General features: G+C 37.6%; 1 non-coding gene across 1 annotated transcript; it reads right to left on the bottom strand.

The window, feature by feature from the left end:
- Positions 1–4,755: 4,755 nt before the first annotated feature.
- On the bottom strand, positions 4,756–4,862 carry LOC112174986. Its single transcript, XR_002926286.1, has one exon. It is a non-coding gene; the product is annotated as a small nucleolar RNA R71 (small nucleolar RNA).
- Positions 4,863–15,629: the final 10,767 nt, after the last annotated feature.

Here is a 15,629-nt window from a genome sequence, read left to right as displayed (position 1 = left end):
TGGAAAATTGTGAAAATTAGATGTTTGAGGAGGATTTAATTAGTAGAATTTTATTAGCCTAGTTTTCTAAGTGTTGGAATTTTGTGTTGAATATTTTGGTGAATTGTTGTTGTGTATTTTGGCCAAAAGAAAAAGAAAAGGATGAAGAAAAGGAAATGGCTTTATTTTTGAAAGAAAATAAAGAAAAGAGTAAAAGTTGGATTAAATGAGTTTTTACCTCGGTAAAGTGGTAAAAAGTGAAGAAGGTGAAAGTAAAGGTAAATTCGGTAAAAAAGGAGGTGAATGGTAAAAGTGAAAGTGTGGAGGTAAAAGTTATGGTAAAAGTAAAAAGGTGAAAAAGGAGAAGTAAGTGGGTAAAGGTAAAAGTAAAACTTTATTTATAATTATTTATTTATTTATTTTTAATAAATAATAAATAATGGTAAATAAAGGATTACTTGGTCAAAAGTCAGAAGTCAAAGTCAAAGGTCAAAAGTCAACTCAAGAGTTGACCATGGTTGACCGACCTCATAAAACGTGTGGATCGACTCAACTTTGGTCGCTCGGATTGACGATAGTTTAGCGGAGCGGTAAGGACGTTTTCCTTTTTTAGAAAGAAGTTAGTTTCCCAAATTGGTAAAGGTTGAAAGAAATAATTAATGGCCTCATTGAAAAAAAAAAAAAAGGATTAGTATGCGCGATTACTTTAAAGTTGATCATGATGTTTACCTGGATAATTACTTACCAACTAAGTAATGGTTTAGGAAACACGATCGTTAAGAAAGTTTAAGCGGGAAGCAGCAGAGTGTGGAATACGCCGGCATATTCCAGGTAGGGTGAGCTGTCCCTTCCTTGTTAGAGGCTTTTCGATATATGTGGAATGCTCTAGTATAGTATTATGCTGCCTGCAAGTATGTTTTTGGTTGTTCATTAGTCGATGCCTCGTGATACATGTGTTTTCAGAACTGATAATTGTGGATTGCGAAAACCGAGGCTAGACTTGCATGTTGAGATACCGTACCCATTGTATGTTTGTGTTTGTGACCTGAAAGTGAATGGGACCTAGACGCGTAGATTCCTAGGGATCCCACGGTGTCGATAACCGTGAACCTCCGGAGGGGGCTGTGCTCCTATGTTTGTCGAGGAAAGGTGAGTACAGACAGTGAACCAGTCATAGGAGACTCAGAGCCAGGAAATGGACACTTTCGCTACTTGTAGTCACAAGGACTATAGAGTAGTTGGCTGGTTCTCGAACTCAGGACGAACCAGGTCGGTCACCGATTTATTTTGGTTTAGTGGGCAGGTAAGTATCTCGGAGCTCCAAATTGTGTGAAGCATGCTGCATATGATTTCCTGAAACGAAACAACTATGATTGTTTTTGTTTGCATTTGTTTTACTTGATTTTACAAATGCGCGCAACCTATATTCTAGTAGCTATGTTTTACCTATTAGATTTCAAACCTAACTAAGGTTGGGTCGGCCCCTATTGGGCTAGCGAGGACGAAATGCTCACCCCTACATTTCAGGTTATAACGAGGTCATTCCGGACGATTTGGATTAGAAGTGGGTCGTTGGCCGAGTCCGTGTGTTGCTGTTCCTGTTGCTTGAAGTTCTTCCCTTGTGGTATTTCATCGTTCTACTCGTTTTTCATTTCCATGTTGAACTCTGTGAGGTCCGCCTACCTGGGAGCGCGCCTCACCCCTTTGTTTTATTGTTGTTGCTGAACATTCCTTTCCTTTCGGTTATGATGTAAGCCCTAAGGCATCACAGTACACTTGCCACTTTATTTTGTTGCATTTCCAGACTTGTTGATTTAAATGTTGGGTTGTTGATTTTAAAGTCCTTTCTTAAAAGTTTTCTTGGTCTCCCATTTTCTCAAAATTGTATTTTCACAAAGGCCTTGTAGTATTAAGTTGGTGGGTTTACGGTACATCTACAACGTATCGAGCTCCTATTGACTTAATATTACGGCGCTGTGGTATACCCATTCGGTTCGCCACAGTTCCATATGGAACTTTGTTTTGCTTCTTTCTTTTGCCTCTGCCAAAATTTATGATTTGCCTTAAGAAAATCTGTCTTAGTTATTATGGTATAGGTGATATGTGGGCTGAGTTTCAAATAAGTTTATAGCTTAGAAAATGGAATCAATAACACCGTGGTATGGTATTTATGCACTTGAGAACTTTCTATGAAAAGGCTAGAAGGTTTTTGGTGCCATGCCCTCTACTGATTACGTTCTAACTTTTGCTTGTGTTTCCAAACAACTGATCTTGTAAGCTCTTTCACTAATAATTTGCTTATTGTCTCCAATTGTGTGTGATTCAAATTCATTTATATATATATATATATATATATATATATGTGGGAATTTGATTTTGTCTACCCCATAAAGAAAATGCAATAATATAAGTTCTCTTCTTAGTCAAATTGAGTGGTAAAGCATATATTTCTTCTCTGTTAATTGATATTATGCAATCTTGACAAGATTGGACAGCTATGATAAGAGCATATTTATGCGATATTAATAGCGTTAATCTCCATACTTTCTTTGTTAGTTTAGTGTATTTTCTAGTTATTTACTTTGTTTATTTGTTTTATAGGTGTCTTGGAGTAAAGAAGAAGAAAAGAAGTAAAAGAGGGATTGAAAAGTAAAATCGGGAAATCTGCCTGTGCAGATCAGTTAACTTCGACAGAGCACTGAGACCAGCTCAGAACGATCCAGAGAATGATCTTTATATTGGTGGAAAGCCTTGGATGTCTAGTTTCCAAATATTTTTACGGCTCATCAATATCATTTTTCTAAAGGAAGTTATGGCCGATTTGGTACAAGAAGGTCAGGCTGCGCGTGAATCTGAGGTTGGACGGGAATTTATGTTTCGAAGCCCAAATCAAACCAAGAAGCCCGAGAACGAGTTTCTGCTTCATATTCCGACTTATGATGGACAAATGGCATGATGTGAATGGTTGGAATGAGTCATCAAGCTCAAACGCCAATAGGAAAACTCCACCTAAGCACGTGAACCCTAAATTCTTTTAGGTTTTGGATTTCCTAACCTTTAAGCATATAAAAGGAGATCAATCTGCAGCAGCTGGGGCTCTTCTTCTTCCTCCCTTTTTCATTATTTTGTGTTTTTGATTCCATTATGTGTAACTAAATTTCCAGTAGTTAGGGGGCAGTTGAAACCCCTAGACATGATCCATAACATGCTTTGACATTCAATTTGTTTTCCAATTAATAAAGTTGAGGTTTTGTTTACCGATTTCTCATTGATGAATTCTATGTTTGTGTGCTTTGGAGGCATACTTAGTATGCATGCTAGGGTTCTAATACTTTGATTGTTATATGCCTGGATCAATAGCTGGATTCCTCAAATTGTCTAGAGAAGTAATTGGTAGTTTTCACTAGCAAGTAAACAAAACCCTAGGTTTAGCAAGGCTCTAAGTTAATTGCGATGCCTAGTGATTACTCAAACTCTTTTCAAACTTAATGATCTCTGCATGTTTAATCTAATAAGCGTACCTTTAGGTTGCATTGCTTGGGAATAGTCTAGGTGTAGAGCACTTCCTTCCTAGCGTACAAAGTAAGAAAGAGTAATAGGTTGTGTTCAAGCGTACCGAGCCAATCTGAGTGTCTTCAACTAAGTTAATTGGTAGTAAATTGGACAAAGTGTGTTGTGTGTGATTGTTGGAGGTGGATACTTCCTTCCTAGCTAGTTTCATCATCTTGATATCAACCAATCTCAAATCTGTTCCAGTTTCGTTTTTCTTTCTGTTCTCTGTTTTGACGTATTTTATTCTCATAGTAAACAAACTCCAAAAATTCCCAATTTTTGTGTACTGGACACCTTGTGTGTCTAGTACGTCTCTGTAAATTTTCATATTTTTCTGGGTTGTTTTGGTTAGGATTTTAGTTTGTTTTTCGACTGTTGTTCAGTAGGAACTGCAGTCACGTTTTGTGACTTTTGTTGAAGCTTTTAGTTTAACTTAATCCTTTGCGGGAGACCCTTATTTCCCTATATTACAATTGACATATTTGCAGGAGAATAAGGAAAATCAATAGCTTTAAATTTAGCTATCAATTTTTGGCGCCGTGTCGCCGGGGATTACTTTTATTCTAATTGCTTCTACTAGTTTGTTTAATTTGATTTCTGTTTTAGTTTCTTACTTAGTGTTTCTTTGTTTGTGTTTTCAGGTGTATGCTTACTCGTAAAACTGCTCAAGGCAATCTTACCCCCTTGGATTCAGAGATAGAACGCACTTGCAAGTCGAATAGGAAGCAAACGAAGGGAACTAGTTTGCCAATTGACGACACAACGGTGGGTTCTACTTCCTCACAAGGGGAGGAGGAGGAGAACACACCACCAAACTCACCTGCGCATTCAATTCACGAGGACGAAGAGGAACCCCCAAGACTCGACATGGCATTGAAGGATGCTTTTGTTCCGACAGCTTCGGAATCCCCCTCATGCATAGCTTACACACCACCTGGCAATCAAGCCTTCTCCATTCCTGTGCAGCTCCTTAACTCGTTGCCTAAGTACTCTGGCATACCATCTGAGGATCCTAATGTTCACATTAGAGAATTCTTAGATATTTGCAAGCTGCAAACCATTCAGAACATCCAACCAGAAGGACTCAGGTTACTTCTATTTCCCTTTTCCTTAAAAGATGATGCAAAACGTTGGTTGTACTCGTTACCTGCAGGTATAATCACAACTTGGGATGAAATGGTTAAGAAGTTTTTGAAACAATATTTCCCCGCTCAACTGACAAAACGACTAAGGAGGGAGATTCAAAACTTCACTCAAAAGGATGGAGATACACTATATGAGGCATGGGAGGAATTTCAGGAGTTGCAGAGGAAGTGTCCCCATCACAACTTCAGTCTGAATGACATTGTCCAATTTTTCTATGATGGATTGGACATAGCTAATAGGGGCAGCGTTGATTCTGCATGTGGAGGGACTTTCATGAATAAAACCGGTCAAGAAGCATATAATCTGATTGATGATTTGGCCGACAACAACAGACAATTCTACACAAGGGATAAACGTACAAGAGGACGAGGAGTGTATGAAGTCGATTCAAGGAACCAAATGGTTGCTGTGGAAAGAAAGATTGACATGTTAATGAATGCCTTAGGCAATGGCATTAAGGCAACACCTCAGGTATGCTCTATTTGTTCCTATTCTGATCATACTACTGATAGATGTCCTATGTCTGCTATGTCTGATGAACAGGTGAATTACATGGGGCAACAAAGGCCCAAATATGACCCTTACTCGAACACGTACAATCCAGGATGGAAGGATCACCCAAACTTCCGTTGGGGCGGTAATGACAACGTGGTTCGACCTACTCAAGGCGTCTACAATGGACCACCTGGATTCCAACAAGGGGCTAGGCAGCAAGTCTATCAACAAACTCCTCCTCAACAATCCTCAAGCAAGTCCTTGGAAGAACTAGTGAAGGAGATGACTCTGAACACCGCATCTTTCCAAAAGGACACCGCATCTTTCCAAAAGGACACCGCAGCTTTCATCCAAAGGACTGAGATTCAGTTTCAAAAGCAAGATGCCTTAGCTCAGCAACATGGACAAGCTATCAAGAACTTGGAAAGGCAAGTTGGGTAACTTGCAACGGTGATGCAAAGTAGACCTCCTGGCACCCTCCCTAGCACAACCATTCAAAATCCTAAGGATGGGAGCATAGCTGAGCTCAATTCAATCACTTTAAGGAGTGGTAGACAATTGGAAGAAGTCTCTGGGCACCAAAGAACATCCAAGAAAGATCAAGAAGAGAAGGAGGAGCAAAGAAATACAAGGGAGGAAAAGAAAATCATCGCTGGTGAAAAAACGATCGATCTCACGGGGGCTGATCAGAATGTTCATGTTTTTTCCCCTCCAAAGGTAAAAGATCCTACTCCTCCTAAGTTGGTTACTTCATGTATTCCTTTTCCTCGCAGGTTCATGAGCTCTAAGAAAGAACAAGAAGAGAAGGATCTCTTGGAAACTTTCCGTAAAGTCCAAGTGAACATCCCTCTTCTGGATGCCATCAAGCAAGTACCTCAGTATGCCAAATTCCTTAAGGAGCTATGCACCAAAAAGAAAAAGTTCAATGGGAATGAGATAGTGGCCCTTAGTGAAGAAGTCTCAGCTGTTCTTCAAAGAAAGCTTCCACCTAAACTTAAGGATCCCGGACGCTTCACGATTCCATGCACCATAGGTGCACAGAGGTTTGATCATGCTTTACTGGATTTAGGAGCTTCGATTAATTTAATGCCATATTCTGTGTTTTCAACTCTTAAACTAGGTGAGCTAAAGGAGACAAAGGTGATCATTGAGCTAGCTGATCGCTCAATAGTCTATCCTAGGGGAGTAATTGAAGATGTACTAGTACGTGTGGATGGATTAATTTTGCCTGCAGACTTCTTTGTTCTTGAGATGGAGGAAGCGCCTATGCCTACATCATTACCATTAATTTTGGGGCGCCCATTCATGGCCACAGCTCACACCAACATTGATGTGTTCAGAGGCACTTTGAGTATGGAGGTTTTTGGGGAGACAGTGACGTTCAAGGTGTTTGAACCCTTGAAGCCTCAAATTAATGAGCAAGATCTTTTAGGTGATGGTGGGCAAATAAGAGAAGATGTTCGATTTCTTAGAACTTGGACATCACCTAAAGTCAAGGCAAGGGATCTTGGCGATTCGGAGTTGTTAGCAATGGCAAGCAATGGTCATTCTCCACCAATTGTCGAGGAAGAGGTGGCTACAACCATGCATAAGAGTCCAAATGAAACCATGGCTGCTAAACAAGCAATTCCATGTCATGAAGGTAAGTCTATATTCTGGAATGAATTTGTTCCTTTAGCTAATATAGAGAGTGGGAGTGTTGATGATAGGTGGCTTCATGGGGATTTTAAGCCAAGCAAGGGCTATCTTCCGACCAAATCTCCTTCCTCAAGTGGTTTCACTGAGCCTCCATTGAAGAGAACTTCAAGTGGTGATCCCCCATATCCACCTGATCCAAATAAAAAATCATTCATGAAGAAAACGGCAAAATTTCTTGCGAAGTCTTATAAAGGAGGCTTCTTTACCTTTGCCTAATTGTTGGTGGTACCGTCTGGCTGAAGACGTTAAAACAAGCGCTTGTTGGGAGGCAACCCAAACTTTTTCATTTTTAATTTGATTCTTGTTAGTTTGTTTTAATGTGTTTTGTGAGTGTGCAAGTGTACCCATTAAGAAAGGCTAGGCTGTTGCACTTTCCTGCTCGAAAACAGAGCGCCGGCTGTGCAGTCAGTCAACTTTGGATGGCTGCAGTTTTTAGCTCAGAAAGAACCAGGAGACGTACCATATATGCATAGAAAGATCTATGAGTCTAGGTTTTGTATGTTTTTACAGAACTAGATTCGGAGTTCTGTTGCGTTCCCAGTTCTACTTTGAGTACCGAAAGGTCAGACCAGCAGAGCAGGAACCTGCGCAGTTGGGTCATATAAAGGGCAAAACATGGAATACTTCAGGGGGTCCAATGAGGACAAACCTTATATGAACTTAAAGCTTGAGATGTCTACTTCAAAATTTATCTAGAGCATCATCTCCATTGGAGCACCGTAACCCTTCAGAATTGAGGTTGGCATGGGTAAAGGTCCTTTTCTCAGCTTTTCTGTGCAAGATTCTGTTTTTCTTCTAACTTCGCAGGGCTGCCATTTTCAATCTATTTGGAGTTAGGAGATGTGCCACATATGCACGGACAGCTTGTAACACCAATTTCAGCTCCCAGTAGCAGCTCATGCATCAGGCTGTCCCTGCAGAAGTTATAAGGGCTGGAAGTTGGCCTCATGACGCAAAATTGCGAAGTTGGAAAGTGCAATTTTCCTTCGTTCTCTCCTTTTCACCCCATCATCACTTCTTTTGGAGTCCATATAGCACGGAGCTTACATTCTGGAAGCAAGGCCTTGTGCCTTGAAGATGGTGTCTAATTTCGGTCTTCTCCAAAGGTCGTGAGCTGTGAGAGGTCTACAAGGGGGAGCTTTTCTATAACCTTTCTTATCTTTTCACTTGCCCTCTTCTGTATTTTCTTTCTCTATGCTTTCCTTGTACATTGTGCGTTATATTGCCATACATTGAGGACAATGTCTAATTTAAGTGTGGGGGAGGGAAATACAAATTTATCAATTTGTTTTTGAGTCATTCTTTGTTTAAAAAAAAAAATTAAAAAAATTATAAAAAAAAAAAAGAGTCTAGTTTTAGGTTTTATTTTTCAATGAGTCTTAGGAGTCTTCCAACTCTATGATGAGCATGAACTTTCGGATTTATATTTTGGTCACAAAAGGATTGCAGGCATGTGTTAGATTCTTGATTTCAAATAATTGTTAATAGATTTTGATGATTATTGTGCTTGATTTTTATACATTGATGGTTGGATTAATGTAACACTTGAGAATTGATGGATGCATGCTATGACAGGTTAAACTTGATTTAAACCTTTGTGAGCTTTTGAGCCTGTATATGTGCTATTTCTTTTCTGAGTGCTTAGTATAGAATCATCTTATTTTCTTGACGAGGATTTTGCATGATCTCATCTTTTATTCATCTTGGTGGAGACTCGGATTCGACTTGCATATTTTATAAGGACAAATGCTAGAACTTGCCCCAAAGCCTCTTGAAGCGTATGGTTGAATTGCATGATGGATGGGAAGGGATAAAGGCACTAGGATTACCACCATAGCCAAATTAACCTGTGTCCCTTTTATGCATACAAGATGTGCAATCCCCTAGTTAACCCCCTTGTGCCTACATTAAGCCTTTTTGTTTCATCACCACAAATTCCTTAACCCTAAGCTTAGTATAGATTTATCCTTACCCTATTCTAAGGAATTAGTGAAGCAAATATTTTTAGAGATATATGTATGTTTAAGGTACTTTTGTAAGCAAGTGTGGGGGTAAGACTTGTCCATAAAAAAATATATATGTGTTGCCGAAAAGAAAAAAAAACATATGGCAAAAGGAAAAAAAAAATTAGCGTGCATGGATTTTAGTCCCCCTTTGTGAATAAGGAGGTTGCTTTGAATTGAAGGCCTGTTCAAGAAAATTTGGTCTTTGTCCTATTTCACAAGTGTTAAAAGAAATGTTAGAATGAAGCAAAGGCCCAAAAAGATGACATCTGGCCTTGGAAAAAAAATTTATTTGCTTCATGTTCGAAGATTGATTACCTTGAAGAGTTTCAAGATTCTTTTATCTCTTATGTTCTTCTAGTGCTCCACTAGGTTCTTTAGGATCTTTGAATTTCCTATGCTTTCTTTCTTCTAACCTTAACCCTTGGCCCCATTACAACCCTGAATAAAGACCTTGTTGATCTTTGAAGTTGTGCATTCGATTTGTGGAGACTTGTGTGGAGGGGTGAGCATATGGTGTCACTGGCCTTTCGTCCGAGTTTTGGCATTCCAATCATGGGATCATATGTAAAAAAAATTTCAGAAAAAGCCTTGCTTTCTTGTTATCATATGTGAGCTATTTGTTTGTCTTATTATATCATTCCTCTCACATATAACTTGAGTGAAATCTATGCTTATACATCAGGTCAGAAAATCATGAGTGAAAAGAAATTGAGAGCATCTTTGTGAGAAATTGAGTTGACGCTTGTTTGACACATGAATAAGTTGGTTCTCCTTTGTTGCACTAGTTTGATTGTTCATGTATTATAACTTTAGCACTATGGTTATCAAAATAAATTAGCTTTTAAGTGAGGTTATGAATTCTGACATGTGGTTGTGTGAATTTTGTTGACCATACTTGTGGGCATCATAAGTTCTCTGAGATGTTTGGAAGATATTAGGTCCGTGTCTTTTGTTCTAGTTAGTTCTTTGTTTGCTAGGGACTAGCAAAGTCTAAGTGTGGGGGTATTTGATAAGAGCATATTTATGCGATATTAATAGCGTTAATCTCCATACTTTCTTTGTTAGTTTAGTGTATTTTCTAGTTATTTACTTTGTTTATTTGTTTTATAGGTGTCTTGGAGTAAAGAAGAAGAAAAGAAGTAAAAGAGGGATTGAAAAGTAAAAGAGGGAAATCTGCCTGTGCAGATCAGTTAACTTCGACAGAGCACTGAGACCAGCTCAGAACGATCCAGAGAATGATCTTTATATTGGTGGAAAGCCTTGGATGTCTAGTTTCCAAATCTTTTTACGGCTCATCAATATCATTTTTCTAAAGGAAGTTATGGCCGATTTGGTACAAGAAGGTCAGGCTGCGCGTGAATCTGAGGTTGGACGGGAATTTATGTTTCGAAGCCCAAATCAAACCAAGAAGCCCGAGAACGAGTTTCTGCTTCATATTCCGACTTATGATGGACAAATGGCATGATGTGAATGGTTGGAATGAGTCATCAAGCTCAAACGCCAATAGGAAAACTCCACCTAAGCACGTGAACCCTAAATTCTTTTAGGTTTTGGATTTCCTAACCTTTAAGCATATAAAAGGAGATCAATCTGCAGCAGCTGGGGCTCTTCTTCTTCCTCCCTTTTTCATTATTTTGTGTTTTTGATTCCATTATGTGTAACTAAATTTCCAGTAGTTAGGGGGCAGTTGAAACCCCTAGACATGATCCATAACATGCTTTGACATTCAATTTGTTTTCCAATTAATAAAGTTGAGGTTTTGTTTACCGATTTCTCATTGATGAATTCTATGTTTGTGTGCTTTGGAGGCCTACTTAGTATGCATGCTAGGGTTCTAATACTTTGATTGTTTGATGCCTGGATCAATAGCTGGATTCCTCAAATTGTCTAGAGAAGTAATTGGTAGTTTTCACTAGCAAGTAAACAAAACCCTAGGTTTAGCAAGGCTCTAAGTTAATTGCGATGCCTAGTGATTGCTCAAACTCTTTTCAAACTTAATGATCTCTGCATGTTTAATCTAATAAGCGTACCTTTAGGTTGCATTGCTTGGGAATAGTCTAGGTGTAGAGCACTTCCTGCCTAGCGTACAAAGTAAGAAAGAGTAATAGGTTGTGTTCAAGCGTACCGAGCCAATCTGAGTGTCTTCAACTAAGTTAATTGGTAGTAAATTGGACAAAGTGTGTTGTGTGTGATTGTTGGAGGTGGATACTTCCTTCCTAGCTAGTTTCATCATCTTGATATTAACCAATCTCAAATCTGTTCCAGTTTCGTTTTTCTTTCTGTTCTCTGTTTTGACGTATTTTATTCTCATAGTAAACGAACTCCAAAAATTCCCAAATTTTGTGTGCTGGACGCCTTGTGTGTCTAGTACGTCTCTGTAAATTTTCATATTTTTCTGGGTTGTTTTGGTTAGGATTTTAGTTTGTTTTTAGACTGTTGTTCAGTAGGAACTGCAGTCACGTTTTGTGACTTTTGTTGAAGCTTTTAGTTTAACTTAATCCTTTGCGGGAGACCCTTATTTCCCTATATTACAATTGACATATTTGCAGGAGAATAAGGAAAATCAATAGCTTTAAATTTAGCTATCAAGCTATCTACAACAATATTGTTGATTTTCTAGTATAGGTCTTGTGATTGAAGACTGAATTTTCTGCTTTAGTCATATTGTTGATTTTCTGAAACTATTGTAATGTAGGTACTTATTATATGCATCAATTTTAGCTTCATGAGTATTAAAAACTAAAAAGACATGCTAAGCAGCAGATTGAGTTTCTTCAGGTGTTTCCTCTTCGTCATCAATCTATATACATGTTCCACGCTCATGATGCTCCTCTAGGTAACTACTATTAAAACTGTCTTTTTGTACAATGATTTGAGTTTTGTGATTGATCTGTTTGGTAACTTTTTCAGTTTTATAGATAAACTACATTTAGGTGGTTCTAGACTTCCAGTGGTATTTGATCATGGAAGTCCTATTGTAGGTGGAGGGTTCCCCTGTACATTACTTAATGAATGTTGTGCTATTTGTTTTCTTTAGATAAAGATCTATACATTTGTATGTGTGTCTATTGTCATCTAGCTAGGATTAGATAAGATTAGAATGTATAACTAGGAATTAGTTACTAGAATGTGCTTATAGTCAAATATATTGTAACGAGTAATAGATAATTTGTTTTGGGATTGTAAAGATTATTTGTATGTAAATGTCTTCTTTTCGTTCCAAGGACATTTTTTTTTTTGTGTTCTATAATAGATATAAGGACGTTTTCTTAGAGTCCTAATATACATTAGATAACCCTTTCCTCGGATTTAAGGACACTTAAAAAGTGTCCTAATATACATTAGAGGACGCTGTTCTAATGTCTTTAAAGACATTAGATGACTCTTTTTTAGTGTCCTTAAAGACATTAGATGACGTTTTTTTTTAGATTAGAGGATTTTTTTCTAGCGTCCTTATAAACATCAGATGACGTTTTTTGAACGTCCTCGTAAGTGACTTACAATGACTCCTTGATAGATGACGTTTTTTTTGCGTGTCATCTAAAGTTTTCGAAGACGTTTTTTGAACGTCCTAAAATGCTTTTTTTGTAGTAGTGATATATATATCATCTCTCACATATACTTGAGTGATAAAGAAGCTTTTAAGGATTAACCTTGAATTCTGAGAGAAGAAATAGTGTATATCCATGATGAGGTGAATCATTACTTGTATATGCATGCTAAGCTCCAACCACTCACCATTGTTGCTCCCAAGTCCTACATGCTTATGTGTTATCACAATTATGCAACTGTATTATAGAAATAAAGCTAATATATTCAAGATAAAATCTGGAAAGTTTGTTCGTGATCAAACAATGAGCTCAATTATCCCATCATGATCTTCAATTTTCAATTCCAGGGTCCCAATTTATGCATCAAACCCAGAAAAGAACCCAAATCAGAAAAACCAAACGATCATCAATTTCAAATGGGAAGCAAACTCAAAAAAAAAAAAAAAAAAAAAAAGGACCTCGTTGCCCTTTAGTGGCGGCAAAATGGAGAGGAGAGTTAATCCCACCAAGAATCACATAAAGCACGTCTTTGCATATGTCGACACACAGATTGAGCATTCCCCTTATATCATAGTGATAGCCTCCAAAAATCCTTTCATTGAATCAACTCTCAGGTAAAGCATCAGCCATGAATACTTCTTCCAAATCCTTTCAAATCTAAGCACATCTCACTATGCCCAGATCTGAAATCTTACCATCAGAAAACAAGAGTATCAGAACACCCAATTATATCAATAAACTCAATCAAAACCCGAAGAAAAAACGGAGAACTGAACTGAATCTAAAATAGAAGAAGAGCTTACAAGGATGGAGCGAGAGAGAGAGAGAGAGTCGCGACCCAAGGAGACTGATAGAGAGAGAACTTGTGGTGGATAGACTGACGGCACGCGCTATGGAGAGAGATGCGGTCGCTGACAGTGCATCGAGTGAGTGTGAGTGCGAGGCTTAGAGGCTCGACGAGTGGTGAGAGCGATGGTGAGTGCGACCGCGAGCGATTTGGGAGGGAGAGTGACCTAATTTTTTAAGCTAAGGGAGGGAGCACGGGTTTTTGAGTTTTTTCATATAGGTTTGGAGTGTTTTGGTAATTTTTTTGTTTGTTTTTTTGGTTGATCAGATGTCTTTGTTAGTGTTGTCTGAAATTTCTTAAATTTTTCTAATGACAATGTGTTGGCTAAGTTGAGGTGAGACGATAGGTTTAAAAAGTCTGTCGTCTGACTAACTCAGAAGACAGAAAAAACTCATGTGCCATCTGATGACTGTCGTGTGATTAAGTTATTCTAGTAGTGTTTCTTATTTTCTCCTACACTTCTCTACTCTTTACTATTTGAATTTTGTAATTTTGATGTTCATCAATATGGGTTGTAGTTATTTTTGGGAGCTATGGTTTCTAACAGTAGCTCAATTTTGATGTAATGGACATATTTTCAAGTGATAAATAATGTATTTTCATATGGGTGCACTCTAATTACTATGTCAATTGATTCTTGATGCATGAATTTTAGGAAACTAACCACTCTCTTTGTTATGTATTGATATTTGTTATGTGTGATACAATTGGTGGTTTTGTCAAGTAGTTGCTTAATCGATAATTAATGATTGCCTACGTTTCTATTTTCTTGTGCCATTTGCCATTAATCCTAGATGTTGTGGCCCTAGTAAGGCATAATGATTAGAGTTAAAGAGTTCATTTTTTCCTTAGTCGGAAGAATAGATACCAAACAAGAGAAATTGACTTGGTGGCCCTAGCTGGCATTAGGTTCGGAATTTGGTTATCGTGATAGTTTAGGCTATAACTATTGCATGCTTAAATCCCTAATTTCTAGAGCTATACGCTTTTGGTTCATGTTTTAGTAGCCCTAGTAAGGTACTAACTCATGAATTTGAGAGTTCATATTTGTCCTCATCGGAAATGTGAATACACTTAAGGAAATTCAGCTTAGTGGCCTTGATCGGCATTAAGTACGGGATTTGGTTCTTATGAAGATATCTTTGTTTGCTTGAAATGTGTTCGTCGCATTGAAATTGCTAGAGAGTGATCCCTAGCACCAAAAATCTGTCTCTTTTATTTTTCATCGTTTTAAATTGTTGTTGCTAATTTAGTTTTTGACCTAGTCTTTTAGAAAATTACAATCACAATTTTGAATGACAATTTCTACCTCATTGTAAATAGCCATCACTAGGCTCTTAGTTTTGATTAAGCTTCGGTGCAAACCAAAGCCAAGCATTTCTAAGGCTTGGTGCCTTAGATTAACGTTTTTATTTTATTTACTTTATTTTTATTTTGTCTGCTTAGTGACTCTAGTTCCGACTATTCAAGAATTGTGGATTAGCCACTAATCCCCGTCGTATGATAATTTTGGACTTAATACTTCCCTATCTTGACAATGATACGTACGGTTGCGTAAATGTGTATCAAGTCACTGGACCTTGAGTTAGGCCTCTTCTCTTGGGGTTGCCCTCTTGAGCTTTTTAATTTAGGCTGGGGTCTTTTTGCCCTAGGCCCATCCCTATGTTTTTTGGTTTTTGTCCAATTACAATAATTTCCTAGTATTAGGAAGGTAAGCATTTGTGTACACTCTATGTACCTCTAGAGCCTTTGGAGTAGTACCAAAGGAGGATTCCCGCTATATCTATGTATTTGAATGTCTAATGAGTGGGTCTATTTCTATGTACCATAGTACTACCACGTACTATCTTCTTGTCTGTCTATAGATGGCAGCGAAATGGTATGTAACGGCCTATTCTAACTTGTGATTAATATATTGACACTTAATTTGTGTTTGATTAAAAAAAAAAAAAAAAAAAGATTAAAGATCAGGCTAACAAAATAATTTTTTTGTTTATTTTTTTGTTGGCTTATTATAATACACGGGTGAAAAGTTAGTATTATAATAAAGCAACAACACTTAATAATAGTTTATTAATTAGATGATCATAATACCATAGGTCGTCATTATTTCATATCTTAAACTTAAATAATCAAGAAGTAGCAGAATATTATGCTAAAAAAGGATAAAAATGATCGGTCCACATCTGTATTAGAAAAAAACAAAATAAAATAAAAACTCTTTCTTTTTTACAAGATCTAGCAAAATAGAGGGTTTGTGCATTTAAGTGATGATCTTCAGTGTTATGTAATGTGATTAGCTCACTTCAAGTAGCCATCAAAGCATTTTTTTTTTTTTTTACATATCAAGTTATT

Source organism: Rosa chinensis, chromosome 6, assembly GCF_002994745.2.
Source record: "Rosa chinensis cultivar Old Blush chromosome 6, RchiOBHm-V2, whole genome shotgun sequence".
NCBI lineage: Eukaryota > Viridiplantae > Streptophyta > Magnoliopsida > Rosales > Rosaceae > Rosa > Rosa chinensis.
Note: the sequence above shows the minus strand (reverse complement) of the source record. Positions and strands in the feature narration are given on the sequence as shown.